This window comes from Salmo salar, chromosome ssa10, assembly GCF_905237065.1.
Source record: "Salmo salar chromosome ssa10, Ssal_v3.1, whole genome shotgun sequence".
NCBI lineage: Eukaryota > Metazoa > Chordata > Actinopteri > Salmoniformes > Salmonidae > Salmo > Salmo salar.
The window spans coordinates 12,801,822-12,822,023 of NC_059451.1; positions in this window are offsets into that span (position 1 = coordinate 12,801,822).

Genomic DNA, 20,202 nt, shown 5'->3' on the forward strand with positions numbered 1-20,202 from the left:
ACGGAAGTTTACATACACCTTAGCCAAATACATTTCAACTCAGTTTTTCACAATTCCTGACATTTAACCCTAGTAAAAATCCCTGTCTGTAACGGTCGTCGTATGTAATGGACCAAGGCGCAGCGGGTTGAGTGCTCATCTTAACTTTCTTTGAACACATACGAAACAAAAACAAGAAAACGATCGAACGAACAGTATTGCAGGCTACACACACCACTATGCAACAACAACTTCCCACAAACCACAGGTGAAAAAAAGGGCTACCTAAGTATGACTCCCAATCAGAAACAACGATGTACAGCTGTTCCTGATTGAGAGCCATACCAGGCCAACAAAGAAATACACAACATGGAAAACCATAGAAATACAAAACAAGAACATTACCCAAAAACCCTGGAACACATAAAACAATAAAACAAACACCCCTCTTACATAAATACATATCCCAATAAACCCCAAACCACATAAAAGAAATACCCCCTGCCACGTCCTGACCAAACTACAATAACCAATAACCCCTTATACTGGTCGGGACGTGACAGTACCCCCTCCCCCCCCCAAAGGTGCAGACCCCGGATGCACCTCACACAAAAAATAAACACAAGAATAAACCCCCCAAACTAAAGGGAGGGAAGGGAGGGTGGCTGCCGTCACCGACGGTTCCCGTGCTACACCCCCCCCTCCCCAATCCTCCTACTGTGGAGTGGAGGTGGCTTAGGCTCTGGCCTTAGTCCCCCACCTAACCTATCCACCCCCGCTGAATACCTCGGGCTGAAGCACGTCGCTGTAGACCTCGGGCTGAAGTGCTTCGCTGTATACCTCGGGCAGAAGGGCGACTCTGGGAGCTCCGGACTGTAGTGCGACTCTGGGAGCTCCGGACTGTAGGGCGACTCTGGGAGCTCCTGACTGTAGGGCGACTCTGGGAGCTCCGGACTGTAGGGCGACTCTGTATGCGACGGTTCCGGACTGTAGGGTGACTCTGGCTGCGACGGTTCCGGACTGTAGGCCGTCTCACTCGGTTCCGGACTGTAGGCCGTCTCATTCGGTTCCGGACTGTAGGCCGTCTCACTCGGTTCCGGACTGTAGGCCGTCTCACTCGGTTCCGGACTGTGGGCCGTCTCACTCGGTTCCGGACTGTGGGCCATCTCTAGACGGGGCACGGTCACCGGACACTCTGGACGGGGCACTGTTTCCGGACACTCTGGACGGGGCACTGTTGCCGGACACTCTGGACGGGGCACTGTTGCCGGAAGCTCTGGACGGGGCACTGTCGTCGGAAGCTCTGGACGGGGTACTGTCGTCAGAAGCTCTGGACGGGGTACTGTCGTCGGAAGCTCTGGACGGGGACTGCGCACTGAAAGCCTGATGCGTGGGGCTGGTAGTGGAGGTACCAGACTGGAGACACGCACCCCAAGGCTAGTGCGAGGAGCAGGAACAGGACGAGTTGGACTGGGCTGACGCACAGGAAGCCTGGTGCGTGGGGCTGGCTTTGGATACGCCAGACTGGATACACGCACCTCAGGGCTGGTGCGAGTAGCGGGAACAGGATACACTGGGCCGTGAAGGCGCACTGGCGGTCTCGAGCACAGTACTGGCACCACCCTTACTGGCTGGATGCCCGCTTCCCCCTGGCAAATGTGGGGCGCTGGCACCGCGCACACCGGCCTGTGAATGCTCGGCCTCGACGCAGTGCGCATCACCCCATAGCACGGGGCCTGACCAGTAACATACTGCCTCCGGTAAGCACGGGGAGTTGGCTTGGGGCTTAACCCTGGCCCAGCCAAACTACCCGTGTGCCCACCCCCAAAAAATTATTGGGGCTGCCTCTCAGGCTTAAATGCCAATCGTGTACCAATATAACAGTCCCGGTCTTCGCTCCACTTTCGTCTCCATGACAAGGTCTTGTCCCCTGCCATTACCTCCTCCCATGTCCAAGATGTCCTCCACTCCCTTCTCTCCCTGGCCCAGGATCCTTCCTCCTCCAGGGCCCGCTGCTTGGTCCGTTGGTGGTTGGAAGTTCTGTAACAGTCGTCGTATGTAATGGACCAAGGCGCAGCGGGTTGAGTGCTCATCTTAACTTAATTTGAACACATACGAAACAAAAACAAGAAAACGATCGAACGAACAGTATTGCAGGCTACACACACAGCTATGCAACAACAACTCCCCACAAACCACAGGTGAAAAAAGGGCTACCTAAGTATGACTCCCAATCAGAAACAACGATGTACAGCTGTTCCTGATTGAGAGCCATACCAGGCCAACAAAGAAATACACAACATGGAAAACCATAGAAATACAAAACAAGAATATTACCCAAAAACCTCGGAACGCATAAAACAAACACCCCTCTTACATAAATACATATCCCAATAAACCCCGAACCACATAAAACAAATGCCCCCTGCCACGTCCTGACCAAACTACAATAACCAATAACCCCTTATACTGGTCAGGACGTGACACTGTCTTAGGTCAGTTAGGATCACCACTTAATTTTAAGAATGTGAAATGTCAGAATAATAGTAGAGAGAATTATTTATTTCAGTTTATATTTCTTTCATCACATTCCCAGTGTGTCAGAAGTTTACATACACCCAATTAGTATGTGGTAGCATTGCCTTTAAATAGTTTAACTTGGGTCTAACGTTTCGGGTAGCCTTCCACAAGCTTCCCACATTAAGTTGGGTGAATATTTACCTATTCCTCCTGACAGAGCTGGTGTAACTGAGTCAGGTTTGTAGGCCTCGCTTTTTCAGTTCTGCCTACACATTTTCTATAGGCTTGAGGTCAGGGCTTTGTGATGGCCACTCCAATACCTTGACTTTGTTGTCCTTAAGCCATTTTGCCACAACTTTGGAAGTATGCTTGGGGTCATTGTCCATTTGGATGGCCCATTTGCGACCAAGCTTTAACTTCCTGATTGATGTCTTGAGATGTTGCTTCAATATATGCACATCATTTTCCCTCCTCATGATGCCATCTATTTTGTGAAGTGCACCAGTCCCTCCTACAGCAAAGCACCCCCACAACATGATGCTGCCACCCCCGTGCTTCACGGTTGGGATGGTGTTCTTTGGCTTCTAAAGCTCACCCTTTTTCCTCCAAACATAATGATGGTCATTTTGTTTCATCAGACCAGAGGACATCTCTCCAAAAAGTACAATCTTTGTCCCCATGTGGCTTTTTTTATGGCGGTTTTGGAGCAGTGGCTTCTTCCTTGCTGAGTGGCCTTTAAGGTTATGTCGATATAGGACTCGTTTTACTGTGTGCTTCTACACCTGCATTGCTTGCTGTTTGGGGTTTTAGGCTGGGTTTCTGTACAGCACTTTGAGATATCAGCTGATGTAAGAAGGGCTATATAAATAAATTTGATTTGATTTGGATATAGATACTTTTGTACCTGTTTCCTCCAGCATCTTTACAAGGTCCTTTGCTGTTGTTCTGGGATTGATTTTTACTTTCCGCACCAAAGTACGTTCATGTCTAGGAGACAGAACGAGTCTCCTTCCTGAGTGGTATGACGGCTGCGTGGTCCCATGGTGTTTATACTTGCGTACTATTGTTTGCACAGATGAACGTGGTACCTTCAGGCATTTGGAAATTGCTCCCAAGGATGAACCAGACTTGTGGTGGTCTACAATTTTGGCTGAGGTCTTGGCTGATTTCTTTTGATTTTCCCATGATGTCAAGCAAAGAGGCACTGAAGGTAGGCCTTGAAATACATCCACAGGTACACCTCTAATTGACTCAAATGATGTCAATTAGCCTATCAGAAGCCTCTAAAGCCATGACATCATTTTAGGGAATTTTCCAAGCTGTTTGAAGGCACAGTCAACTTAGTGTATGTCAACTTCTAACCCACTGGAATTGTGATACAGTGAATTATAAGTGAAATAATCTCTCTGTAAAATTACTTGTGTCACGCACAAAGTAGATGTCCTAACCGACTTGCCAAAACTATAGTTTGTTAACAAGAAATGTGTGGAGTGGTTGAAAAACTTGTTTTAATGACTCCAACCTAAGTGTATGTAAACTTCCGACTTCAACTGTATGTCTATGCCTTGTATAATGTAATAATACAGTTTACAATGATATTAAACATTTTTGCTTTTGATAGACAATTCTCAGACCTTTCTTGGTAGTTTATTCCTTCAACTCAACAATAATTCTGCTTGCCAATAGCTGAATCATTTTTATGGAGTCAGATATTTTGTTTTAATAAAATGTAATAGTTCCTTTTAATTGCATAGTCTTATCACGGGTCACATGTGAGGTATATATAATATTCACATATGATAAATAAGACTTCGCTACATGTGCGGCTCAGAGCTATAAGTACAGCCGCCTGTGTCACTACCTGAAGTGAACCCTCCTGCTCTTTATCCAAATGGAAGCCATCATGAGTCACTAACGACATCATCCAACAGAAACCGCCTTCCTCTCATTCAATCCCTCAACTAATTCTCACACATTCTTTGTTGTGTTGACAGTGTGTGTACCCTGATACTTATAAGACAGTCATTGCCTGCATCCCAAATGGCACCACATTCCCTATTTAGTCCATTCCTTTTGACCAGAGCCCTATGACCCCCATAGGGAATAGGGTACCATTTGGGGGCACAGCCATATGGTTCCTCTCCTTTCCTCTGCCCCCTGTGGGAGCTAACCCAACTGTGACAGATACTCAGTTCCAAACCAAGCAGAAGAGAAGACTGGCCCAGCATTGAGATCAATAGTGAATTAGCCAGTAGACTGGCTCTGTGGTGGGGTCGGTGGCGGGGCCTGCTGATCCCTGCTCCCTTCTGGCTCACGCTGCTACAGGAGACACCAGAGTGGCATAACGACAACAGCAAAGACCTCTGGGCATCTGTGAGTCGTTCCACTGCTGCGTTATTGATATGTTGCTTAACTGGTTTATGGAACATGGGTTACAGTGTCCATACAGTGTTCCAACTATAGAACATGGGCTACAGTGTCCATACAGTGTTCCAACTATAGGACATGGGCTACAGTGTCCATATTAGGACAGCCTCAGTCATAGCAGGAGTTTAGGGGTCAATTTCAGGGCTTGAGGGCTGGGCAGTATGGATTCCATAGGTTTTTGTCTCAGCCCAGCCTGGCACTAACTGACTCAATTTACCAATTAAACATGGACTTCAGTTTAGACAATTATATTATTTGAATGAGGCGGGTTAGAGCTGGGCTGGGACAAAAGCCTGCACATTCTGTGGCTCTAAGGGACCTCTGCAGTGGTTCCAACCCCCCCCCTCCCCCTCCTCGAAGAGGAAGAGGAGGGGCCAAACTGTCTATGACATCATCCTACCCATCTTCCTCTCCGAGTCTGAGATGCAGGTGTGAGCGAGCACTCCACTAAACTAACCTTACTGTTCATCATCACCTCCCCTGATCCCACAGCACGGGGATCTAGAGGATAAGACAACTTACCACTTGAAACTGTGTGTGTGTGTGTGTGTGTGTGTGTGTGTGTGTGTGTGTGTGTGTGTGTGTGTGTGTGTGTGCGCACGAGAGTGAATGCGCGTGCACGTGCCCGTGTGTGCAATGATTAATGAGCGAGAGGGCCTGATGGATTGGCCCGATCACTAGAGGGACACCACGGTGAACACTACGAGCAGACAGACACACCCCTCACGTCACACACACACCTTGCCTTCATTTGAATCCAATCCGTTACCAAAGAGACTTTTCACATGGTTTGAACAAACACACAGAGCACCAACCCCTAGTGTATTATACCAGCCCATTCATGCACCTGAACCCCTCTCCTGTCAGTCCATAAACACAGCTGTAAAATGGACATGGATATGCGACCTGTTGCAGCAGACATCATCGTCTTTATCTATATATCAGGATGGTTATATGTGATGATGAAATTGGATATATATCCATGCCTGGAGCTAAGAGCACAGAGATAGGTTAGGGTTAGGGAAGGTGGATGATTCCTATGGGCATCTACTGTGGAATGTCTATTTTTTGCATGTTGGCTTTTTTTGTTGTTGGTTTCCTGTTATGTTTCACTATCTCCTGATTATCATCACTTACTATATATATTGTTCAAGTGGTCCTCTTCCAGACGCTGGATTTTCTGAAATACTCTAAATCTCATTCGCAACCTCCAATCTCACACACACACGCGTGTACACATGTACACACGCACTCGCGCACACTCACACACAAACACAGCCCAAAATAGCCTTTTTACAAGTGAGGACTGGTAAAATGTCTTCACTTGTCAGAATTTTAGTTGGTTTACTGTTCTTGTGAGGACTTCTGGTACTTACAAGTATAGTAAAACTTGTACACACACACACACGCACACACACAATGCATCCAATGCATTCGTTCAATACCCCCAGCAGTAGTCAGATAAGGTACTCTTATCAAGAGGGGACGGTGGGGCAAGGGGGGGGGCTATCTGTGTGATAATGGTTTTCACCAAATCCCTGCTCTGTCACAGGCTGCGTCCCAAATTGTATCCTATATAGTGCACTACTTTTGACCAGGGTCGATAGGGCTCCGGTCAAATATTGTGCACTCTATAGGGAATATGGTGCCACTTGGGTTGCATCCTAAAATGTCTGGTTGGAGAGCATTAGTAATCTCTCTTCTCATCAGTCTTTTTTGTTGGAGCACGCCACCGGATTTCTCTGCCAATCTATTGTTGCAGGCCTGCCACGGACACAAGGAGAAGTCAACCTCAATCTGATAGGCCTTTGTCTTATTCTCCCCATCGCTGATTCCTGCCCAAGCTATTGATCGCAAGTCCGTCCCGGTCCTCGTCACATTGGTTTGTGTGTGTATGTGTGTGTGTGGACCCCAATATGAAGGATTGGAAAAAGGCAAGGAAAAGAAGCCACTTGAAATCATTGTGACACAGCCCTCGCTTCCCCCACACCTCCTCACCTCCTCCTCCTCATCTGCACCTCCTCCCAGACAGCAATGTTGTCCTCCCCCTCCTCTTCCACTCCTCCCACTCACCTCCTCCCTCTCTTCTTCTGCACCTTCCAGACATCGAACGCCTCCTCCCACTCCTCCACTTCCCCCTTTTCCTCCTCTTCCACCTCCTCCTCGTGTCTGTCACTCCTCTGTAATTATGAGAGGTGAGAGTAATGTGTCTCAGTATGAATAGGATCGGGGGCCTGATTGTGATGTATAGTGTTTCATTACCATGTCCGGGGCCGGGTGACCGTGGGCTTCGCCATGTAGGAAATCCTATTTAGGCCCTCATTTAGGTGGCTCCCCGTCCCGCCTGATAGCAATCACACTCTGTAATTGTGTGCAGGGCCTGACAGAGTGGGACTCAGACAACAGAGCGAAAGAGAAGGAAGGAGGGAGAAAGAGAGAAAAGGAAAGAGAGAAAATGAGAGAGAGAGAGAGAGAGAGAGAGCGAGAGAGAGAGAGAGAGAGAAAAGGAGGGCGAGAAGAGGGAGAGGTATGACACCAAATCCACATAGGTTTATTAATCCATCTGTCTCTTGGATTTCAAGACGTATTTCAATGCATTATGGGAGAACATGTTTATAATGCAATAATGCTCGACAAGGACTAATTTCGTTATGATTTATTATTTAGATATAATTTACTACATGTAGAATGTCACAGGTATGGCATGATTTTGCGTGTACATCCGGCCCCTTTTGGCCTCCTCACTCATTCCAGTTTTAATACGCACATCGTTAATTGGGAGGAGAGATCCCGTTAACTCAATAATTTAGATTTATTACACAATCTCTGGCAGATATTACACATTTCCGTCCCGATTTGATGACAACAACTAACCAGCCCTCTAGCAATCAATATTTGCACATTTTCCATGTCTAAGTTGTTAACTAGTTTAGTATTTCATTAGTACCATTTTTCCAGACATTTATGCAGATCTGACCGTGTATGTGTGTGCGTGTGAGCGCGTGTGTGCGTGCGTGTGTGTGCGTGCGTGCATGTGTATGTGAGTGTCTGCGTGTGTGTGTGTGTGTGTGTGTGTGCATGCTTCTTGTGCTCCTAGACCAGTGGATAATGGCTGTCTAATTGACTCATTTAAATGCTGTTTGCCTGCAGGAGGCCCTTTGCATTAAATGTTTGATTGCCCTCGTATTTAACATCATTACTCCCATCCTCTCTTAATAAGGACTTTATGAGGCTTTCTTAAAAGTCAATGTATCCCCATCTCCCTCTCTCTATTCGCCTGCATAATTAATTTGAATATTCAAAAATATGGAAATGAAGAAGCTCTCTGTATTAGCATAATGTTCATTATTCCATAGTATGAGAGCCTAATTAGAAGGAAACCTTTGTGTTTTTGAGGTTTGGGTTCATGTGAGCAGAGGCATGGGAGGTTTTCTATGGCTGCGTCCCAAATAGAACCCGATTCACTACAAAGTGCTAGGGCCCTGGTCAAAAGTGGTGTACTACCGTAGTACAGTATGTAGGGAATTTGAAATAGGACATTGGTCACCGGTCACGGCTCATCACCCCAGGTCAGTGTGGCTGCTCTCTGCTCTCTGCTCAGTTAGTTTATGACTCCTAAACTAGGTCCAGTTTAACGATACTGTAGGAAACATTATGTCCAATAGCATTGATTGATTGACATTTACGTGGGGGTAAACTCAGAGTCTCTCAGCTATGGAGGGATCCAAAGAGTTTAATCAGATATCCACTTTACTGGGGTGTTGAGCACTGCATTTAGGATGTATAGTGCTATGGAATGCATGCTCACACCAAGAACATACCTATGAAAGACAAAAATGGTTGTATGTGTGTGTGTGAGAGAGAGAAGAGAGAGAGACCACAGCACTTTCCCCCACAGTTCCTTGCAGTACTTCTTATACTGTACATTTGAACAATACCTGTCTTTTTCTTTGTCTAAATTACTAAAATTGGACTGGAACAGCATCATGAATAGAGTTGTACCAAAGTAGGGAAAGACAAAAAGTTCTCAGAATCAAAGTGATCCTCTTATTCACCAACTCCTCCAGTCTCTCTCCTCGGCCCTAATCTCTGGTGGGTCTTACTGTGGATTCTTACCGGTCCTGGGCGACAGTGTGTCAGGCAGTCAACCATGGTGTCTGTGGATCACACACACACACACACATACACACACACACTCACAGTGTGGAAGGCAGAAGTCTGTCAACCATGGTGTCTGCGGAGAAACAGCTCAGCCTGGGGGTATCACAAAGCCTCCCCACACACACCGCCTGGGATCATCCCTGACCCTATCAAGCACAGTCACGTGAGGGTGCATGCATCCAGGCACAAACACAGAGAGACACACGCACTCACACACACGCAAAGCTGCAATGGCTTAAACCGACAATGACCAAATTCAAGGTGTGCGCTTGGTTAGGACACTGGTTAGTAGCTGGGTCGTTCGGTGCCTTTTGAGAAGTGTAACTTGGTCAAATTGTTTTTCACCTAATTGGAAAATCTTGTCTTAAAGAGCACATGTTCAACTTAATAAAAATTTAAAAAATTCCCATCTCAAGAGGTTAAATAAAATAAAAGACTATAGTAAGCGACTATTAAGTGCCAAATAAAGTAAAAGGGTTGACCGTAACAGGGTTGAACAATTCATGTTAAATCAGCCATAAATCCCCTTGTGACAGAGGGAATGGAAGCTTGTTGCGTGAAACAGGGAGGGGCAGTTGAATACAAGCTTCATTTTGATTTATTTGATTATTGTTAAAATATTTGTTGACTGTCTATGGGTAACTGTGTTGACGGGTTGTACTCGACCCGCTCAGTTTTCCACCACGAAACACCAGAACGTGGCAAGAAGAAGTAGAACCAGCTCACATGATTTTACACTATGATTTGACTATTAGATGTTGAATGTTTCCTTTGATGAAAATATTTTTCAAAAATGAATAATTTCATCATATTAAAAGTTCAGTTCACGTAACAGACGTAAATGAACCACTAATCACATGAAATAAATAATCATCTTCAGAATGACTTAAAGCTATAAAATAACTAGGGCTTTACAATGACGGTAGATACTTGGAGAAATGTTTGGGTTAAGTGGGTTTAATTCTTCCTAGAAGTCACAGAAGGTGCACGGAAGGGCATGTCAAAATGTAGATTTTTTTTTATCTTTATTCAGATTTATTGAATTCTCCATGTGGTCTATATTAAAGGGCACTTCATTTAATGTAACATGCTTTTACTATTCTATGTTGGTGCACAATTTCTTTTTAAAATGTCAATATTATATATGGTCTTTATTAAAAGACACTCATTTTCAGGGACGACCCAGCTCTGTTAGGGCCCAGCTAGTTAGAGAAATACAGTCTTCCCTATATGCACTTCCTGGTTTAAGAGCATTTGTTAAACGACTATAATGCAATGTGTGTGTGACTCTGACACTGCCAGCTTATGAGGTTGTAAGGCAGTGAGACATGAAGCCTTACCTCTCCTTCACTCTCTCTCTCCTTCCTTCCCTCCCTCTCTCATCCTCTTCTCCTCTCCTCTCCACGCCGCTGTGCGCCTCGCTGCCTCTTAGCCACGGGATCAGCTGCAGCCCCTAATGAAACGTCAGTCAGGTAATTGAGGCTTCGGTGGCTGCCGGGTGGCCAGGCAGACAGACAGAGCCAGTATTCCAAATAGCACCATATTCCATATGTAGTTCACTACCTTTGACCAGAGTCCATACGGTTCTGGTCAAAAGTACAGCACTATATAGGGAACAGGGTGCCATTTGGGACGCAACCTGGGTGATGGCACAGGAACGCTACCAAGACTAGCGAGACGCTACCTTAACAGTAGCAACTCCCAGAGTTTAGCATTACCACCAATTCACAGGCTACTGACTCGGTAGGGTGGAAAACATTGCATTTAGGTTGAGTGGACGCCATTTTGATAACAGTTCCTTTGCCTGCGTTCGTTAGAAATGTGACGGACATGTAATTCAGGTGAATTTGTTGAATTGTCCACCGCAGCCGTTCTTAACCCACCGGCCACAAAAGAACCTGACAGGTAAAATCCTGCTGAGGCTGTCCTATTATGGACACCATAAATAGGAAAGGATGAAACAGACGGGGTTAAAGGTTACCATCCTCGCCGTGACACTGTTATTGCACCCTAGAGTGATGTCACTATGCCTGCCATGGCTCTGCCAGAGACGCGACCCGATCAGCGCCCAGAATGAATTATGGGTAATGTTTAATTCCCTTCCGTGACAGCCGCCGAGCCACATGGTAAATTGGATTGTGGGGAATTGCGCTGAAGCAGGTAAAGAAGACGTGCCGTGTTGCCTCCCCTTTGTCAGGTATTGTTGAGAGCCTTCTCTATCTCTCTCTGACAAATCAAATCAGCTCTCTCTCTCTCTCTCAGTGTGCGGGCTGTTGATGGGACAGGGCAGTGGAGGTCTAACCTAATCTCATCTATGGTCAGGCTCCAATCAGGGCACTGCCTTAACGGGTCAGACTAGGATGCCCCCCGTGACACTCTTTCTCTCTCAGCCTCTGGCAAACACACACAAGGAAGCATGCACACACATGCATGCAAGCATTAACGCACGCACGCCTGCAAACACACACACCTTCCACATTCAATGAGTGTATCAACCAAGTTTTGGTTTGGACTACATCTGGACTCCTGTGTGAGGAAGTCGATCTTTTCATGACACTCCAAAGGTGACCCTATCAAAATGTCCTACACTCTATTCAGTCACAGTCTCCCTAGAGATAGAGTTCTAGGGGATGAGAAGTCTACTTTTAGAGTCACTCACTCCTTCCTCTCTCCACGCCATTCTCTCCTACCATGGACTTAGGGCACAAACATAGGGAGACTGTTGAAAGTGGACAGGGGTTAATACTTAGCTGCCAGCACTACTCTTGACTGGCGATTGGGAATGTTTTGTGTACTATAGCTTGAGCCTTATCCATGGGCTAAAAGCAGTGGAAATTACTTCTCATTCCAACTGTACGCCTTTGGGCGATTCTTGCGATTATGCCCGCCTAAGAATTCAACTACATCGCTGTAAAGTAGCTCATGAAATAAGTTGAACTTCAAACATATAAAAGCACAATTAAAAGTTTATTCTCCCAGGTGACTCAGCTAGGAAGGGGTGGAAGTCGGAATGACATTGGACAGAGACATGGGGAACGGCTATAGGACAGGGTAATACAGTACATACACTATAAAGCACCCCTTGTTGTAGCTTGGATATCAAATATGATGAAATTCAATGTGCTTATCACACGTGACCAAAGAGCTCTATTTTCATGTTCTCCAACAGATGGAAACACCTGTGGTTTGCTAAACATCATTGGCACTTGGATAGAGTGGTGTTTGTCAGACCTTGAGACTTCCCGAAAATCGGTCTTCTTACGAAAACGTCTGTAGCATCCGAACGGTTTGTAGCGTCTGAACACTAATATGTCTCCTCTGTGGAAAGCTGAGACTCTCATGAACACGATTGTGCTCTCTGTTTCGTTCTAGGACACCCACAAGCCTCACAAGACTTATCTGAAGGTCCCCAGTACCAGTTTAAAAAAATGGTATATATGGAGATAGTTTAGTGCCTAAAATAAGGGGATAAATACATGTCAAAAACAATAAAAATAGAAATAGGACTGACAATTCAGAACAAATGTCCTTTTGATCTGTTGTTCCATGTAGTGAATCTGTTATTCAATGCGTTTCTATTGGCTAATAGCAGTAATGTAAAATTCAATGTTTCGTCCAAGGGGTCTTAAAATTCAAAATCAAATTGCTAAATAACCTTTTGTATATCAGAACTCAGAATAAGACCCAAATGCAGACAGTTCGAATCATAGAAGTTTATTTACAAAACAGGGGGCAGACAAACAACAGGTCAAGGGCAGGAAGAATAGACAGAGGGCTGTGAGACAGAGGTTTAATCCTTGACACATGAAAAGTGAGATGTATACGGAGGGTGCAGGGCAACAGAAGACGAACAGCAGAGGGGCTAAGAATCTTAGAGATGGGGAAAGGGCCGATAAAACCGGGGGAAAGTTTGCAGGACTCCACCCGGAGGGGCAGATCCTGGGTGGACAGCCATACCCTCTGCCCGAGACGATACCGGGGAGCCGGGGTCCAGTGGCGGTCCGCCTGTCATCGATACCTTGATGTGGTTTTGAGAAGAGCCGACCGGGCTCTCTTTCGGGTACGGCGACAGCGGCGGACGAACATCTGGGCCGAGGGTAAGCTGACGTCTTCCTCTTTCTCAGGGAAGAGTGGGGCTGATAACCTATCGGACACTCGAAAGGCGAGAGACCAGTGACTGAGCAGGGGAGGGTGTTGCGGGCGTATTCCACCCACACAAGTTTCTGGCTCCAGGTGGTGGGGTTGGCGGAGATGATGCAGCAAAGAGTTGTCTCCAGGTCCTGATTGGCTCGCTCCGACTGGCCGTTAGACTGGGGGTGAAACCCGGAGGACAGGCTGGCCGACGACCCAATGAGTGTGCAGAACGCCTTCCAGAACCGGGACGAGAACTGAGGACCATGGTTGGAGACCATGTCCAACAGAAGTCCATGGATCCGGAAGACATGCTGCACCATGAGCTGGGCCGTCTCCTTGGCTCAGGGTAGCTTGGGGAGGGGAATGAAATGGGCACCTTTGGAAAACCTGTCCAGCACTGTAAGGATAGTGGTGTTGCCATCAGACGGAGCGAGACCAGTGATGAAGTCCAGAGATATATGTGACCAGGGATGGTGAGGGACAGGAAGTGGTTGAAGGAGGCCAGCCGGAGCTTGTAGAGGAATCTTATTCTGAGCACAGACAGTGCAGGCAGCGATGAACGCGGAGACGTCAGGGACCATGGTGGGCCACTAAAAGAGTTGTCAGACAAAGGCCAGGGTCCGACGGGAGCCTGGGTGACAGGCAAGCCTGGAGGAATGAGCCCATTCCAGGACCGGGGAGCGGGCAATGTCTGGGACAAACATCCAGTTAGCTGGGTCCGGCTAGGAACGCTGTGCCTCACAGACCTGGTTCTCTATTCCCCAGATGAGTACAGCCGCCAGACACGAGGTAGGAAGTATGGTCTCTGGGTCCAAGGGTGAAGCAGCGGGGCTGTAGTGGCGGGAAAGCGCATCTGGCTTACATTCTTGGACCCCGGGCGGTAGGAGATGGTAAAGTTGAACTGAGTGAAAAGCAGGGTCCATCGAGCTTGCCTGGAGTTGAGACGGTGCAGAGATATTCCAGGTTCTTGTGATCCGTCCACACAATGAATGGATGTTCCTCCCCCTCTAACCAGTGCCTCCAGTTCTCCAACACCACCGCGAGTAGTTCTCGATTTCCCACATCATAATTCTTCTCTGTGACGTTAAGACGATGGGAGAAGGCGCAGAACACTGGGACAGGACAGTCCCGACTCTGACGTCCGAAGCGTCGACCTCCACCACGAACTGACGGTACAAGTCCGGATGAATTCATATGGGAGCTGTGGTGAAGGGGTTTTTAAGATCCAGGAACGCCCAGTCACCAGCTGGGGACAACGTGAACGGAACCTTGGGAAAGTTGAGGGCTGAAATGGGGGAAGCCAGGGCGCTGTAACCCCGGATAAAACGGCGATAGAAATGGTAAAATCCCAAGAAGCGTTGCAGCTGCACTCTGGACGTGGTTTGGGGCCAATCCACCACCGCTCTCACCTTTCCAGGATCCATCTGTACATTACCAGCAGTGATGATGTATCCAAGGAAGGAGATGGTGGAGCGATGGAATTCACATTTTTCTGCTTTCACAAAAAGCTGGTTCTCCAGGAGAAGCTGGAGGACTAGTTGGACATGGAGAACGTGTTCTTGAGCTGAGAGGGAAAAGACGAGGATTCGTTGAGGTAGACAAACATGAACCCTGAGCGACTCGAAAGTCGAGGCTATGAGTGGTAGCAGGTAGCGGTTCGTAACCGTGATGTCATTGAGGCCCCGGTATGCTGGCGGGGGAAGCAGAAAGACAAATACACCCTGCAGCTAGGGAGTCCTCAATGTACGTTTCCATAGCCTTGGTCTCTATACCAACAGTGAATACAGCTGTCCCCGGGGTGGTGTAGCGCCCAGGAGAAGGTCTATCATGCAGTCATAGGGTCGATGCGGAGGAAGCAAAGTGGCCTGGGCCTTACTGAAAACCTACCAGAGGTCCTGGTACACTGCGGGAAAGGCAGAGATGTCCGAGGCTTTTTCCGAGCACATAAGAAGATGTCCCGGAGCAGGCTGCGCCGACTTCAGGCATTGAGCGTGGCAAAACGGGTTCCAGCCCATGATAGCACCAGCAGTCCAGTCGATGAGGGGATTGTGACGCTGGAGCCAAGAAAATCCCAATACCACGGGTACCCGAGGAGACTTGATGAGCATGACCTGCATAGTCTCACTGTGGTTCCCTGACACTCGCAGGTTGATAGGAGTGGTATTATTGGTGAATGCCTATAGAGCACCCATCCAGCGCTCTAACGTCCATGGGAATGGAGAGGGGCTGAGTGGGGTTGCCCAGCTCTGACACTAATTGGCCCCAGAGTCAATGAGTAGCCGGAGAGATTTATACTGGTCGCACCACCGCAGGATTGCATGGGGATGGGTACGAGTAAGGGGAGAAGGAAAATTCTCCATATGGCCTACCAGAGTACTCGTACCTACTGATGTCTTTAATTGGACAGGTAGACATGTAATGACCGGTAGTGCCGCAATACAGACAACTCTTGATGTTAGCTCTGCCGAGTTGCATCGGCTCCGGAAGAGGCGAGTCGGCAGACCTCGGAGACTCTCGGGGGAACTCGGATAACCTCGGATTCTCTGAAACTTAGACGCCGGGGACTTCCGGTATTCCTCAGAGGCGAGGTGGTATCCTTGGACGAGCGAGTGGGACTGGAATTAGACCTCTACCTCCTATGTTCCCGTAGCCGCTCATCGATCCGGATGGTCAAGGTGATGAGTGAGTCGAGATCCGTAGGCAGCTCCCAGGCTGCGAGCTCGTCTTTAACTTCCTCCGATAATCCGTGGTGGAACGTGTCAAACAGAGATTCTGGGTTCCAGGCACTCTTGGCAGCCGACATACGAAAATCAACAGCATAGTCTGCCACACTGCGGGAGTCTTGACAAAGCTGGAGTAACTTCCGGGCAGCCTCTCTCTCCCGGACAACTGGAGAGTCCTCCAGACTGAAGCATACGGCAGATTGTTGTTCCCACACCGCCGTAGCCCAAGCAAGGGCCCTCCCGGGCATCAGCATTATGAAGTATGGGGCTGCAGCTCGAAAATGAGGGAACACAGAGAGAGAAACACCCAACAGGTTCCTGACTCTCCAGCAAAGTATTTCAGAGGAGTTAAGCCGAGTTCTCGGGAAGCCGGCGATTACTGAGGGGTTACTGCTGACAGCGGGGTTACTGAGGGCCTGGGAGGTTACTGTCGTGGCTGGCCACCTAACAAACAATCCACGAAAGTCTGCTGGGGCAGTCATGGCAAGTTCGTACTATCAGAACTCAGGATAAGACCCAGATGCAGACAGTTTATTTTCAAAACAGTGGGCAGGCAAATGACAGGTCAAGGGCAGGCAGAGGTCAGTAATCCAGGGCAGTGTCAAAAGGTACAGAACGGGAGGCAGGCTCAGGGTCAGGGCAGGCAGAATGGTCAAAACCGGAAGAACTAGAAAACAGGGACTAAAGCGAGCAGTTGTACGGGAAAACACGCTTGTAGGCTTGACGAGACAAGACGAACTGGCAACAAACAAACAGAAAACACAGGTATAAATACACAGGGGATGATGGGGAAAATTAGCAACACCTGGAGGGGGTGGAGACAAGCACAAGACAGGTGAAACAGATCAGGGTGTGACATGGTATTTCTATTCCATATGTTAGCTTAGAACCTCCACAATCTTAGTAAAAGATTTCACTAATTTCATATTGTATATGACCACATTGTATAGGTATTTATCATGGTAGGAGACATGAGGTTAATTAACACTTTTGTCCATTCGCAGGTTAATTGATGGGAAATAGGAGGGAACAGAGCTTGACCACAGAGTTCTGTGTTGGGAAAAATGAGATCGAGAAAATGTAACACACCACCTACAAAATCTAATGTAACCAGCAGAGGAATCCACCATCTTCAGACAAGAACAGCCCTTCTATATCACTTCCTGTAATACCTGTCTGCATCCCAAATGGGACTCTATTCCCTTTATAATGCACTACTTTTTACCAGAGGCCGTTGGTCAAAAAATGGTGCACTATATAAAGAGCATAGGGTGCCATTTGGGATGCAACCCTCTTCTGTCTATGTCTTTTACCAGACGTCTCTCCTCTTAACTCTGTGTTCAATCATGCCTCCTCGCTTCCCAGTCATAGCTTGTTCAGCCGGCACAGCCATGCAACAGTGACATATAGGTACGATTATCCAGGATACAGTTCAATTATGATAAACCCCCCTCACACCTCTTAGGCCCTGATTAAAGGCGTAGTCCACGGGTTGATAAAGAGATCCCATCTGCCTCCCATCACCTAACAGCCATTGCTGTTAGATTATAAACCACTCAGCCATAGAGTTCTGCCTCATGCTTTTCACATCACCACCACACACGTGGACTCACACACACGCTCGCGAGCACACACATACTGGAGCAGAGGAGCGTGTGGTGTAGCTTACAGCTGATCCAGATGGATTTGGTTGGGAGTCTTTATCATTCACACATGAGTAGCGAGTCATCCCACCTACCCATCTTCGACCTGTTTTTTTATTAATATATATTTTTTATTAATATCATGTCTGCGTTTATACTCTACACTCGCATGTGTGTGCACGCACACACCACACATGCAAACACAAGCACACACACCTTCTACATCTCAGAAGCAAAGTCACTCTCATAGTAGCAGGTTTGATAAATGGATGAGCGGTGATGAAAAGAAGATATCAAAAGAGCATGAAAGGAGAGAGAGGAAAGGAGAGCATTAATCCAACATGAGCCTAGCGCTCCACTGAATACAGGGGGATGGAAAGAGAGAGGAGAGAGAGAGAGAGAGAGAGAGAGAGAGAGAGAGAGAGAGAGAGAGAGAGAGAGAAAATAAGAAAGATCGCTTCTCGTCTGTGTTCCGTCAAGGGAGAAATTACACATTTACGGAGGTTTTTTCAAGCGGCGAAGGGTTCCATAGATCAAAACCAGTGGATTTACGAGCCAATTTTCAACATGAAATATAGACACCAGGAATCCATTTACCCATGTTTACCCGCCTCTCACCACCTCCCACGCTCAGGGATGAAGTTTCCCCTAGGTACAGATCAAGGATCACACCCCCCCACCCCCTCCTCCATCCTAACCGTAACCATTAGTGGAGAAGATGCAAAACTGACCCCAGATCAGCATCTCGGGGCAATGTACACCTCCTTCCACTGAAAACAGCTTGTGAGTCCCTCAGATATGCTCTCTCCTGTCCAACACCTGCAGGTTCCTCCAAATGAAAAGCATATGGCATGATTACAAACACACGCACACACAGTTAGAAATAAACCATTCAGATGGTATTTATAGTGCCTTCAGAAAGTATTCATACCCCTTGACTTATTCCACATTTTTATGTGTTACAGCCTGAATTCAAAATCTTGCCATAGATTTTCAAGCCGATTTAACTCAAAACTGTAACTAGGCCAATCAGGGACATTCATTTACATTTACATTTAAGTCATTTAGCAGACGCTCTTATCCAGAGCGACTTACAAATTGGTGCATTCACCTTATAATATCCAGTGGAACAACCACTTTACAATAGTGCATCTAAATCTTAAGGGGGGGTTAGAAGGATTACTTTATCCTATCCCAGGTATTCCTTAAAGAGGTGGGGTTTCAGGTGACTCCGGAAGGTGGTGATTGACTCCGCTGTCCTGGCGTCGTGGGGGAGCGTGTTCCACCACTGGGGTGCCAATGTCGTCTTGGTAAACAACTCCTTGTGTTTTAGGTTATTGTCCTGCTGAAAGGTGAATTTGTCTCCCAGTGTCTGTTGGAAAGTAGACTGAACCAGGTTTTCCTGTAGGATTTTGCCTGGACTTTTATTTTGATCCTAAAAAGACTCCCTAGTCCTTGCCGATGACAAGCATACTCATAACATGATGCAGCCACCACCATGCTTGAAATTATGAAGGGTGGTACTCAGTGATGTGTTGTGTTGGATTTGCCCCAAACATAACGCTTTGTATTCAGGACATAAAGTTTCTTTCTTTGCCACATTTTTTTTGCAGTTTTACTTTGAATTTGTATTTATCAAGGATCCCCATTAGTTCCTGCCAAGGCAGCAACTACTCTTCCTGGGGTCCAAACAAATGATGGAAAAAAAAACAAAAATTCTATAAAACACAGTACATATAACATTATTTCACCACTACATATGTAAAATACAACATTTATAATAGCACCATACATACACGTGTAGAGTGCATGCTCTGGCGTGTGTGTGTGTGTGCCTGTGTGTGGGTCTCCTCACAGTCCGCATTGTTCCATAAGGTGTTGTTTTTTAAAATCTGATTTTACTGCTTGCATGAGTTACTTGATGTGCAATAGAATTCCCTGTAGTCATGGCCCTGTGTAGTACTGTACTTTTTACAGTCTGTTCTGGACTTGGGGACTGTGAAGAGACCCCTAGTGGCATGTGTTGTGGGGTATGCATGGGTGTCTGAGTTGTGTGCTAGTCGTTTGAACAGACAGCTCTGTGCTTTTAATAACATGTCAAAACTACACAAAGACAAGTAGTGATGCAGTCAATCTCTCCACCACTGTGAGCCAGGACAGACTAACATGCATCTTGTTGTTCTCTCCGTGAATGTTTAAGACCAGCCGTGCTGCTCTATTCTGGGCAAACTGTAATTTGCCTGTGTCCCTCTTTGTGGCACTTGATCATATAACTGGGCAGTAGTCCAGGTGTGACAAAACTAGGGACTGTAGGACTTGTTTTGTTGATGGCAATGTCAAGAAAGCAGAGCAGCGCTTTATTACGGAGAGAACTCTCCTCATCTTAGCTACTGTTGCATCAATGTTTTGACCATGACAGTTTACAATCCAGGGTTACACCAAACAGTTTAGTATCCTAAAACTGATCAATTTCCACATTATTAATTACAAGATTTAGTTGAGGTTTGGGGTTTAGTGAATGATTTGTCCCAAATACAATGCTTTTAGTTTTGGAAATATTTAGGACTAGTTTATTACTTGCCACCAAATCTAAAACTGACTGCAGCTCTTTGTTA